Source organism: Oxyura jamaicensis, chromosome 1, assembly GCF_011077185.1.
Source record: "Oxyura jamaicensis isolate SHBP4307 breed ruddy duck chromosome 1, BPBGC_Ojam_1.0, whole genome shotgun sequence".
NCBI lineage: Eukaryota > Metazoa > Chordata > Aves > Anseriformes > Anatidae > Oxyura > Oxyura jamaicensis.
The window spans coordinates 195,090,758-195,103,731 of NC_048893.1; the positions used below are offsets into that span (position 1 = coordinate 195,090,758).

The following is a 12,974-nucleotide window of genomic DNA, read 5'->3' on the forward strand; positions in this document are numbered from 1 at the left end:
AAGGACACTTTTGCTCATGGACATGTTTGTAAATTTAGGTACCTGGGGAACTTTCAGCCAGAGATTTAAAACTGAATAAATTTGTAGAGTTAAAGTTTATAAACTTTAGGGACCTCCAAGATTAGGCAATCTGTAACTGCCTCTGTAACCCTACTGTAAGCCCAACACCACCCCAAGGAGATTAGCAGGCTGTCTCCCAAGAATCAAATATCCAGCTCTGATATAGTACAGCTGTGTGACCTTGACTCAGATGTCAAAGGAGCTGGGAAGAAATTCTGTAGAGAGATAAGAAAGGTAAAATCATGGACAGAGCTATGATGAGGCCAGTGTGGCTTAAGTGTTCAAGGCAGAAAAAAGCAGTATGGAAAGGTCCTACAGTAAAAAAAAAATAAAAATAAAGTCAAGCTTCCCCACCTCTCTACCTCCTGAGGAATACTAGTCAAACTATTTAGTCTAACTGGGGACTAGTCAGCAAGCATTGAGTTATTTGCTTGAGTCATGATGTTTTCAATGTTGATAGTGTTGGTGGTGGATGACAACTCAGCAGCAATCATTTGTCCTTCCAAGGAGATGTAGAAGACAACCCTCCCCTATCTGTCTGATGGATGGTAGGCCAGTTCCTTAAGTGCCTTATCAGGGGTGGTGAGTGTATAAAGTTTAATCACAACTGTTATATGTATCCCAGCCAATAAATTGTTGTTTTATTCTTTAAATTGTGTATAATCTGCTGGCAGTGTGTTGTGTGCCCATCCCACTACCCACATAAAGATACCTAAAAGAATGAACTAAGAAAAGGGATTGTAGTATTTGACTTTCTGGAAACTTCTACTTCTATTGAAATCTGTTTAAGATGTCAAGGATAGGATCTAATTTGAAACAGGACTCAGCATATATAATTGCCTAAATTAAAGTGAATGTATGATCTAGGCATGTGCATTCCCACTATGGCCAATGGAGATCTAGGGCTCAGATAATTTATCCACAAGTAGGCATCTTGAGCCTTTTCAAAACTCACTATAAATAAATATTTTAATGATGTGACTTAAGACATGTTTAGAAATAAGCGTTGTCTTGAATGGGCTGGATATTAAATTTCAGGTTAACTTTTTTTCCCAATACAAATGTTGGCGTGTGAATGCTTCTATATTTTGATGAATCATATGTGCAGATATTATAGGACAAGAGGTGGTAGAATGGATTATTCTGAACAGTCAGTTGTTTCAATCAAAAGAGATTATTACATAAGTAGGGAAAGAGCATGACAGCAACATTTCATGAAGCAAATGTTTCCTTTCTCCTGTTTTTTTTTTTTCTCTTTTTTTTTCTTTTTTTCCTGTTGAGATTGGAAAAAAGAAAAAAAAGAAAAAAAAGGAAAGAAATAGAAAGGGAGAATAATCTCCCTCTCCATATCCTAGAGGATGAGATCTATTCTTTTGAGCACATCCAAATAGGCTGCAGTCTGATGTTTAAGAAAAGTTGTTTTAAAGGAAAGTACCCATGAAAACTGTATATTGAATTGCTAATAACAGCTGTGATACTGCTAATTTTCAGGGTGTGACTCTGCTGCCAAACAGAGGTGTGAGTCCCCATAAAAAATTCAGAAAGCTCCATAAATAGAACTCTCAGAATGAAGGTGCTGCTGACAGAACAGGAGTTGGAATGACAACCATGAAAAGTGCACCATGGATACCCCAGAGGCTTCATAGAAAACTGAAACCGTATGTTTGCTGCTGAAGTGACTGGGAAAAGCAATTGGCCTCAAGCTGCATGGATGTGTTTGATAAACTGATTAAACTGTGAGGATTTAGGGGCATGGGGGAGACTTCTAAGTAAGCCAAATGCTCTGAAATTGAAAGATGCTTGCATCTCTGCCCAGGGCACTGCTGTCATATAGTCATGAAGGTTTGCAGCTGCCTTAACAGGTGCTGAATATTGTTCCCCAAGATAGATTAATTTGTGTCCTTGGAAATAAAACCTCAAGAAGACTTAGTGTTATTTTGAACATTTCAGCAGCTAATAGAAAGTCCAAGTTTCTTCTGACTTGTAACATTTTTACTGTCATCTCCACTAAGGAAAATAATCTATTACTTTGGGGATTTTCTCCTAGAAGAGACGTCTTAGTATGACTTGACAGCGTGACACCTTTCTAATCTGAAGTTTAAAATTTGGGGTATATTTTGTGAGCTACAGCTAGCTGAAAAACAGGATGTCTTTTATATTTAATCTTGACAAATCAACACCAACTGCAAAGTAGAGATTATGTGTCTTGAGTGAGGATATTCTAAACTGTTTTTTAGATGAGGTAGGCATATTAATAGTTAGCCTGGAAACTGGCTCATACGTACCACTTCACTAAAGCTATGTGGTTTGTAGGGTATAGCCTGATTGCAACACTGATGCATAGGATGGGTGTAATCTATGCCAAGAACAGGATTGAGGTAAATTATGGTGGATAATGGTAGATTAGCTGAAAAAGGATGGATTAGCAGATACTTCAGTGATGAATGGAATTAAAAGGCTTGTAAACTAATTTCCATAGCACAGCTGCTGAACACAGCACCTGTTCAAAGTGGCTGTAAGATGCTATCATAAGTATTAAATACGGAACTTTTGTCCAGTGAATTTTTCATATGCTATTAAAAAGCGCCCATAGGATGTGAGTAAATTGTACTGTGTGTACATATGAGTAATCTGTTTATTTTGATGATAAAAGGTATTAAAGAATGAATATTGCTATTCAGTTCCATTATATATATACATATATGTAGTGGGACAAAGACTTAGTGTGAGACGTTAAATAATACTCTCACTGTTTACTTTCTGTCAGAAAAACAGCATTAGGAGGTATATACTAGACTCTTCCTCAAGACATTTTAGAGAAGCGTACATATTATTTAGTGAAGCGTACATATTATCTAGTGAAGCTATCATTTTATTAGCAGACTCAGCAGTGTTCCCTAATACTGTGTTTAGGTGTGCACCTTAGATAGGTCTGACTACTATAATGATGATAAAATGACTTCCTTTTCTTCTCTTTTTCTCTTTGGTGTCTTAGTTTCTTTAAAAGAAAACTCAGGAAGACAGGACCAATAAGAACCACAATATGGTAAAACAGATCTAGCAATTCATAACATGCTGTGGCAGATACATAGTCTGTACGTGGTCTGAACTGCCCTCTGGAAGATCTTCTCTCTGTGTGTCAGTTTACCTATGAAGAGGTGGATGCCCAAAGTTAAGCTGTGTGACTATGTCTACAAATATGCAGCTTTGCTCTGGGTGTTGTACAATCCCAAGGCAGTGGTATAAGGAAATGAGATACCTAAATATTCTACCTTTGAGAACTCATAACATTTTCTGAGTTCAAGCTGGATTTACTATCTCATTAACAACAACAAAAAAAGTGTATAAACACTTAAAAAAAAAATGCATTTCTACTGTTAACAGAGCAAATACTTCCTGCAAGTCAAATAAATAAACACAAATTTCATAACATGATTCTTCATGTTTTATTTCCCAGTATAAAACTACCCTTTAATAGAGCTATTTATCTCAGTTTCATATAACTTTAATTCCTTCACTGGTATGGTCAAAAGCCCTGTTGGTGGTGCTGATATGGTGAGTTGTGTAGTGGCACACTGCTGGACAGCCCTGTTAACAAATGCGGTTACTCCTTCATATCAGGACAAAATATGATGTTAGGTGTTACGTTGATTGCAGATTGCTCTTCCAAACAAATATCTGAAGTTTATGAGCATTTCCCAGACTTCTATAACTCTATTCAAAATATGGTTCTCTCTGTTAGAGTTTCAGTGGGAATTTTCTTCATATATCACCTTTGCATATTGGTTTCCAACCACTACTCTGATGAGATAGTAGAAACACAGAATGGTTTGGGTTGGAAGGGACCTTAAAGCCCACCCAGTTCGAAACCGCCTGACATGGGCAGGGACACCTACCACCAGACCAGGTTGCTCAAAGTCCCAGGTGTTCAGCCTGGCTTTGAACACCTCCAGCGATGGGGCATCCACTGCTTCTCTGGTCGACCAGTGACTCACCACCCTCTGAGTGAAGATTTTCTTTGAAATATATAACATAAACCTATCCTCTTTTAGTTTAAAGCCATTTCCCCTTGTCCTATCATTGCACTCCCTGACAAAGAGAGCTTTTCCCCAGCTTTTCTGTAGCCCACCTTTAGGTACTGGCAGGCTACTGTAAGGTTTCCCTGGAGCCTTCTCTTCTCCAGGCTGAACAACATCAACTCCTTCAGCCTGTCTTAACAGGAGAGGTGCTCCAGCCTCATGCTTGTGATCATGCTTGTGGCCTCCTCTGGACTCACTTTAATACTTCCATGTCCTTCTTATGCTGGGGGCCCCAGAGTTGAGCACTGGTCTCAAGGTGGAATCTCGTGAGAGCAGAGCAGAGGGGGACAGTCCCTTCCCTTGCCCTGCTGGCCACACTGCTTTTGATGCAGCCCAGGATATGGTTGACTTTCTGGGTTGTAAGCACACATTGCTGACACATGTCGAGCTTCTCATCCACCAGCACCCCCAGGTCTTTCTCCTCAGGGCTGCTCTCATTCCATTCTCTGCCCAGTCTGTGTTTGTGCTTGGGATTGTCCCAGCCCAGATACAGCACCTTGCACTTGGCCTTGTTGAACCTCATGAGGTTCGCACAGGCCCACCTCTCAGGCCTGCCCAGGTCCCTCTGGATGTCATCCCTTCCCTCCACTGTGTCGACCGCACCACACAGCTTGGTGTCATTGGCAAACTTGCCAAGGGTACACTCAAAGATGACAGAAGATGGGGGAAGAATACTTGTCTCACCCAAATATGTTCTATTAGAGAGTCTGAGAGGTCATGTGAACAGATTTTGTTGTTTTTTATTGGTGTTTTATTGGTGTTTTATGTGTGTGTGTGTACAATTTTTGCAGTTTCTATAACCACGAGTTTGAGGTTTTCCTACACCTTAAGGCTAGAAGAGACCATACAATATTTAGTCTGATATTGCTTTTCTTTTGTCAGCTTTAACCTATTTATTAAACTAGTTAGACTTAACTTCTCCAGTTAATGTCTTAACTGCCAGGTTAATTCCTAGCAGTGTTTTGGGCAATCATATAAAATCATCAGCCATTTTCTGCTAGAGAATAGTATCAAACATACTTTAATATACATTTTTTAACATAACATATTTTTGGACAAATTTAAGGAGCCACCTATTGTTCTTAAAGCTCTCTGATGAATGTCAGGATGGATATTATCTCCAGAGAAAAAATGTAGATGAATGGGGTTTTCAAACCTCCAAGTACCATTTACAGTTCTTCTTAAATCTTCTAATTTTATGCTGACTGTTTGTCACTCAGATAAAGCTATTCACATTGAAAAGCTAGAGAGTAGTTGCCTTGATCTTAAAATAACCTGAAGAAAAAACAGGAACAGGGTAGGCAAGTGAAATTACTTTATCTTGAAAAGTAACCATAATTCAATTAAAACTGTGCTAGTGCACTCCTCTTGGTTTTGACAAATGCAAGATAATTCAACTTTCAGCAAAAGAGTATCATGTTACATTTATCAGTCTGAAGAGCTTGCTGTGAGACAGTCAGTTCAGCTCAGAAGAATCATGGCAACTTCTCAAAAAGCTATATGATTGTGCACCTGACAGTTTGCAGAGGAGTTGTTAATGGATAAGAATGGGTCAGCATGCTTTGGGATTACTCTAGCAATCTCTGCGCTAAATTATTTCCGAGAGAAGAATATCTTGGAAGGAGCATGAGATTATAGAATCATAAAATCACAGAATGGTTTGGGTTGGAAGGGACCTTAAGGATCATCTACTTCCAACCCCCTGCCATGGACAGGCATGCCACCCACTAGATCAGGTTACCCAGGGCCACGTCCAACTTGGTCTTGAACACCTCCAAGGATTGGGCATCCACAGCTTCTCTAGAAAAGTCACCCCAGAGCCTTTTCTTCTTCAGGCTGAACAACCCCAGCTTCTCTGGAAAAGTCACCCCAGAGCCTTTTCTTCTTCAGGCTGAACAACCCCAGCTCTATCAGTATGTCTTCACAGGAGAGGTGCTCCAGACCTCTGACCAACTTTGTGGCCCTCCTCTGGACCCACTATAACAGATCCACATCCTTCTTGTGCTGGGGGATGCAGACCTGGACTACAGGACTGCAAGTGGGGCCTTAGAAGGGCAGAGTACAGGGGACAATTACCTCCCTTGGCCTGCTTTTGATGCAGCCCAAAAGATATTATGAGATAATGATAAATGAGATAATGATAAAGGAACCTTGTTAACTTGTTTTCCCCTTAATTCCATTAGGTGAGCACCACAACCTTCTCCTTTGTCCATATGATTGCAGACCATTTAAGGCCACTCACCTCTGGAGATCTGAACACTCTCAGATCTCATTGCCTTCAAAATTATATTTGTCTTCTTCCTGGCTAGTATTAACAAACCTTTTTATGTGAAAATCAAGAGAGTACTTTTTAATCTGTTGTCTGCACTTCTGTTCACCACCAAGGAAAGGACTGTAACCCTGCTACCCACAGCTGTGCTAACATATCCTTGATCAATCATCTTCTCACCAGATCAGTTCAAAGCTTCCGACACTTCTTGGTTTTTAATTAAATTAAAACTGGAGGAAAAAGTTCCCCTTGTATGTGTGTTCTCCAAAAAGAACAATATATCTAGGAAGTAAAGCACACACAATGATCCTGTCTATTTACAAGTCTGAGAATTAGATGAAAATGGAAAAAAGGAAACTTTGTTCTGATCAGAATGACAGTTTGATATGAAACAAAAAGGGTGGCTTTCTATAACATTTCAAAAGATGCTTTTTTTCTGAAGATGTGTTTGTGATATAAATTCCCAGCTTACTTCCAGTATTTTGTATAACCCAAGGAAGAAAAACTGAATTAGCTGTAGGACGTGAATCAGAGTATTAGATGCAGAGATCAGTGCAAGTTGAATATGTTTTGCAGTTTCCTGTGTAAAATGAAAACCAAACCAAACCAAACCAAACAAACGAACAATAACAACAACAAACCATGGACATCAACATTTCCCCTTCAAAGACAGGACTCTGCTGCACACTCAGTTACATCCCTTTAAAGAGAGGACCGGTTTTCTTTCTCTGACAGTCACACATGGGTATAAAACACGGTCTTAAAGGAGCCCCATATAAGTCTTTTTGTCTTTTCACTTTTTTTTTTTTTTTTTTTTTTTTTTCTGGCCTTCCCACACTGAATTTTCAGTATCTGGCAGGGCTTTCAGAGGTGCATGTGGTGGCTACTGAAGTTGGACTTGTATTTGGAGGATTATTTTTTTGTACTCCATAGGCTCGGTAGTGAAGATACAGGTTAGAAATGCACCTTGAGAAATAAATATTTCCCTGTCTACTTTTCCCATGTCTCATTCATAACAAACCTACCTAATATGATTTATGGAAAGATGTCATGTCAGATTTGTTGTTTGCCTGGTGCTTTCTTATCAGTGGTACAGCCCAGATGAGCTTTATGTAAACAACAATATCCACCACGTTATCAGTGATTAAAAGCAATCTGTAGTCTCATAGATGACATATTAAATTTTCTGATAGTGAATATGCCTTCTACCTCTGAACAAATGGAAAAACAACATGATGCCATATCCTGCTGCATGGCATAATGCAGTTTGACATAGACAACCGTAAATCTTAATTCAGAAGGTGCAACTGATTAGCATCAGTACATCACTTATTCATCATTCAACAGCCAAGACTGGGGTGGAAAACTGAAAGTTGTCACCTAAAAAATGAAGAGAGAAAAAACTGTCAGACAGAACTTTTTGAATAGATAAACAATTGCCCCAGATATTTCTTTCTTATTTTTAGTGAAGCCAGTGAAAACTAAGATCAACAATGAAGGCTACAGGGGATTCAGATCACCACATGCAGGAGAAGGCAATCACTCTGGTGCCAAGTCTGTAGTCCTGACAATGCTCACAAGTGCCCACTACAGATAGCTATTGCTATCTGACATATGTTGCTATAAGTGCTAATTAAATCTCAAGGCTGTGTTTTATTATTAAAACAAGAGTCCCTAGTAGCTACTAAACAGAGCTGCCTCCCCACAGAAGCAGAGATATCAGCTGCCTGGATTTCCCTCATATGTCCTCTTTTTCTGTCCTGGGAGCACCATCTAAGCAGATTTCTTGAAAAAAGTACAGCTTGTATCTCGGGTTTGGGAATTTCCAGCAGAAGCTTTGCAAGAGGCAGGCTTGGCAAGCTGCAGTAGGCAGTGGCAGGGCAGTGGCAGGCAGGCAGCAGCAAGAGGGAAGAGGAGAAGGAGGTGTGCACACAGTGTTTAGGTCTGAAGTGCTGGCAGCTGCTGCACTTGGCCTGGCTCCACAGAACCACAGATGTGTGCAAGGCTCGTGCTGCAGAGCAGCAGAGCCTGGGGAAGAGCGGTTCAGTGTAGGAAGGAATTTAGGTCAGGGTGGTGGGAAGAGCGTAAGTGCTTTAGGGTTACTGTAGTAGGCTGGAAAAGGGAAGTATTGGAGTTGGCACTGTAGATCTTAGGATGAATGAGGACTTGGGTTCTGGGGCAATGGATCAGATTTAGTAAGTGTGGGAGGCTCTAGCAGTGGGGCTCTGGGAGCTGGGCATTTTAAAATGAGAGATCTGATGTGGGGCTGTGGGACGACTGATGCTCCGTAGGTGTGATGTGGCAAGTTTGCTCAGACACAGTGATTTTGATTTGGACATGATTCATCTGTTCCTTTTCTTGTCAAAGCACTGACCTTCAACTACCATCTACTTCTTTTAGATCCTCTTCCATACATGTTTCCTTGTTTGGCAATGTGGTGGTATTAATCAGGAAGCACCATAACAACTGACCATATTCTCTCCAGGAGAGAAGACCTCACTTTTTATGGGGCAAACGAGAGAGAAAAAGGACAACAGAGAGTGCAGTGTCCCTTGCAACCTCCTTTCAGTAATTGATTTTAACATTACTAGCTTCTAACCACATTCATAGTCCTAGTGCAAGGACTGCAACAGCAGTACAAAGTAGTTGTCTCCTGCACAAATATGTAAGGATGTTTATAACCTATCCTAAATGAGCATGATGTATCAATGGTAATTTCCTCACCCTGCTCACACATACTATTCATCCCATCATTTACTCCCATTGAATAGAGAATGAATCTTGAGCACCAGGTTCCTATTTTAGATTCTTAAATTTAGTTGGGATATCTTACTCTTCCTGCAGCTAACTCTCAACCTGAGTATTTTAGGAATATGCAGATCTGGCTAAATGTTGTATACATCTATAATGTCTTTTGCACAAAAGTGAGTTAAACTCACTCTACTTGTTTGTACAAAGCTGATTGACCAAATTTGCTGTATCATTCTGGACATATGTCCAGCATACAGATAGACAAATACATAATGCAAGAGATGAACGATTGGCTGATGAATCAGGTTTAGAGGGTTATAGTAAATGGGGCAGCCAGTCCCAGGTGGGTTTCCCAGGGCTCCTTTTAGGGGCATTGCTATTCAATGTTTTCATAAATTACTTGCATGCAGAACTTAAAGTTTTACTAAGTTTGCGGAAAACACTAAACTGGTAGGAGCTATTGACTCCACTGAGGGTAGAGAGGTCTTGCAGAGAGATCTTGAAAAATTAGAAAGTTAGGCAATAACTAACAGTAAGAAGTTGAACAAGATCAAGCATTAGATTCTGCATCTGGGAAGAGACAACCCTGGGTATACGTGCAGACTAGGGGATGAGAGGCTGGGGAGCAGATCCACAGAAAAGGATCTGGGGGTTCTGGTAGATGGCAAGTTGAATAAGAGCCAGCAGTGTGCCCTGACAGCCAGAAGGGCCAACCTTACCCTGGGGTGCATCAATCATAGCATTGTTAGGTGGTCAAGGGAGAATCTTCCCTATGAGCCTGGAACATCTTCCTATGAGGAAAGGATGAGAGACCTGGGTCTGTTCAGCCCTGAGAAAAGAAGACTGAGAGAGGATCTTTTTAATGTTTAAAAATATCTTAAGGGTGGGAGACAGAGGGATTTGGCCAATCTCTTCTCAGTGGTTTGTGGGGATAGGACAACGGGCAATGGCCACAAGATAGAGCACAGGAAGTTCCACATCCACACCAACATGCAAAAGAACTTCACGGTGAGGGTGACAAAGCAATGGAACAGGCTGCCCAGGAAGGCTGTGGAGTCTCCTTCTCTGGAGATATTCAAGGCTCATCTGGACACCTACCTGGGCAACCTGCTCTAGGGAACCTGCTTTGGCAGGGGAGTTGGACCCGATGATCTCTAGAGGTCCCTTCCAACCCCTATAATTCTGTGATTCTATGGTGCTGTGAAGGGAAGGGATTGTCCCACTGTGCTGGTGCAGCCTCACTGCACTGAGTGTCCAAAGGAGGGATACAAGGACAGTGAAGGGTCCTGAGGGCAAGGTGTGTGAGGAGCATCTGAGATCACTTGGTTTGTTCAGCCCAGAGAAGTGGAGAGACTGAGAACAGGGTCCCCAGGGCAGCGGTCACAACACCAAGCCTAGATTGTGTTTGGACAAAAACACTCTCAAACACAAGGTCTGATATTTTGTGGTCCTGAGTGGAGCCAACATTTGGACTGGAGGATCTTTATAGGTCCCTTCCAACTATGATTCTATGATTCTATAATACTGCTTGTATTGCCCTGAAATGAAGGAGATAAGGGTGCATTTTTTTCTGTTTCCCTTTTATTTTCCCTTTTACACTAAGAAATTCCTTTATTACTTTTTTTTTTTTTTTTTTTTGTAAAATATAGTCAATCACATTTCCATTGTGACTGCCACCTGAGGTAATTGTATGCCATTTGTTCTAACACTTAAAATATTCCTTTTTTTTTTTTTTTTTTTTTTTTTTTTTGTCAGTGGAGCAGCTAAACAATACAAGAACATACAACAATTCTTATTCTCTGTGTACAAATTCTGTTCCCCAGTTTTAATAAAAAATTAAAACCTTTCATTATGAGTCCTGCATAGCCAAAAAAGAGTATGCAATCCTGGAATGGTAGGAGTCAACATGAGGTCAAAAGCAGAAGATTGGAAAGGTCTGTTCATGAGCCAGCTTGCTGTAATCCCAAGCAGCCATACTGTGCATTTTCATTTATAAGTTAATTGTATCTTAACTCAAAAGCATGTTGTTTTTTAGCTCCTAATACTCTGACAGGTATGTCCAGAGCTTCACTCCTTTTGATAGTAGAAAATATTTTCTAGTTCTCAACCTGAATGTTTTTCTGGCTAGTTCTTGCCTGCTTGCCTTGTGCCAACCTCAAAATGAATTTATCAAGTAGCTTTAATCTTCTTCTTTTTCCAGCTGGAGTATTCCTGACCATTTAAAAATTGATAGTTACATTTACTCCTCCACACCCTAATTATGAGAATGCTGCATAAATTCAAATACAAGTAGATTATTTTGTTTTTTCCTAACTAGATTATGAATTCTGTCATTTCCTTTATTTATTTATTTATATTTTCCTTCTTTCTTTCTTTCTGGTCTGAGTTGATAAAAATGTGTCCAGGGTACGTTTTCAAGAAACATTTCTCAGAATCTTCAAACGAAGAGGAAGAGAGTAAATTTCCCTGTGTTCATGTGACTCCTGGTGGGCTCTTCCTAACATTGATTATTTAAAAAATATGGTAATTGGTTAATTGCGCAGTTTTCATATTCTGGAGGCATTCACTAGAGCAGTTCTTTTTGTACTCATGCTTTGTCTTCAAAATTGGTTGTTTTCAATAAGAATGAGTATGTTCTCATATAGTGGAAAAGCATTTAAATGGCAGGCTCAACATAGTCAAGATGAAATTTCTTGTTCTGTGGATATTTTTTGCTTGGTTGATTTTATTTCTTTTGTAATTTAGGCTTTACTCAAGTATCCTAAACCTGTTTCCACTTATAGCTGCAAAATTAAAACGTAACTGAAAGGTTGGCCATCACTGGTCAGGTCTACACTTTTAGTTTTCAGTATTTTGTAACCAGGTTATCTTTGCAATGACTTTAAGAATAGTTTCTTTAAAATCTTGCCTTGAATCCACTAAAATTTCCTCAAATCTGAGCTGCTTCAAACTGAGTATTTCTGGCTAATCAACTGGTATTTCGATGACATTTTCTGTGGTAGGAAATTTCAGACTAGCTGAAGGTGAACAGATTATTATTATTATTAGTTCATTTTCATGGAGCAGTCTGAAAGAGTGTGGTACCTCCTTAAAGTCAACGTCCTTGACAGGAAGAAAAATTCTGGAGAGAGGATGAACAAATTGTGATAAGGGTCCTATGAACACTTATTTTCTCATTACCTAAAATCACTGCAGCTATTAAAAAAAAATCCTCTTAAGAAAGTTACATGACAGCAAAGAGGAAAAAAAAAAACAAACAAAAAAAAAGTGATCCTTCTGCCCATCACTGCTCCCCCAAACTGAAGAAGAATCTGAAGATTATAGTGAAATAAAGAAGGAAACTTTATTTCTTTCTACTTTGCAATGAAAATTTCTATATTGCAATGAAAATATCCATATGCATGCACTCACATAGAGAGAAATAATGTCTAATTTATTTCTTAGGCTTTAAGAGTTATTCCCACAAAATATTTAAGCTACAAAAAGGGTAAATTCATCATTCCTTGAACAGAGCAGCCCATGGAAACAATAGCCTGGATGTACCTTCTTTGAACAACTATACACAAAAACAGTTTGCTACCCTGGAGGAAACTCACGCTGGACTGGAACCAAGCCGAAAAAAAAAAAATATATATATATATAAAAAATCAGGTTATAGCTAATTTGCCTTAGTTTGAGTTGTTGCAACATATACTTGCATTTTTTTTTCCTCTCCTCAGCAGATTTGGACAATTTCTATAGCACACATTTTATTGCATCCATGGTATGAATTAATAACAGACCAAGATTTGTGTTTGTACCGTGATTTTAGGCCT

General features: G+C 39.5%; 1 long non-coding RNA gene across 1 annotated transcript in view; it reads right to left on the reverse strand.

Annotated features, from left to right (window-relative positions):
- LOC118168507 overlaps positions 1-12,773 on the reverse strand; it is a 55,324-nt gene extending 42,551 nt beyond the window's left edge. Inside the window, exon 1 of the long non-coding RNA XR_004751609.1 lies at positions 12,703-12,773. This is a non-coding gene — a long non-coding RNA (uncharacterized LOC118168507). The remainder of the gene's footprint in view (positions 1-12,702) is intronic.
- Positions 12,774-12,974: the final 201 nt, after the last annotated feature.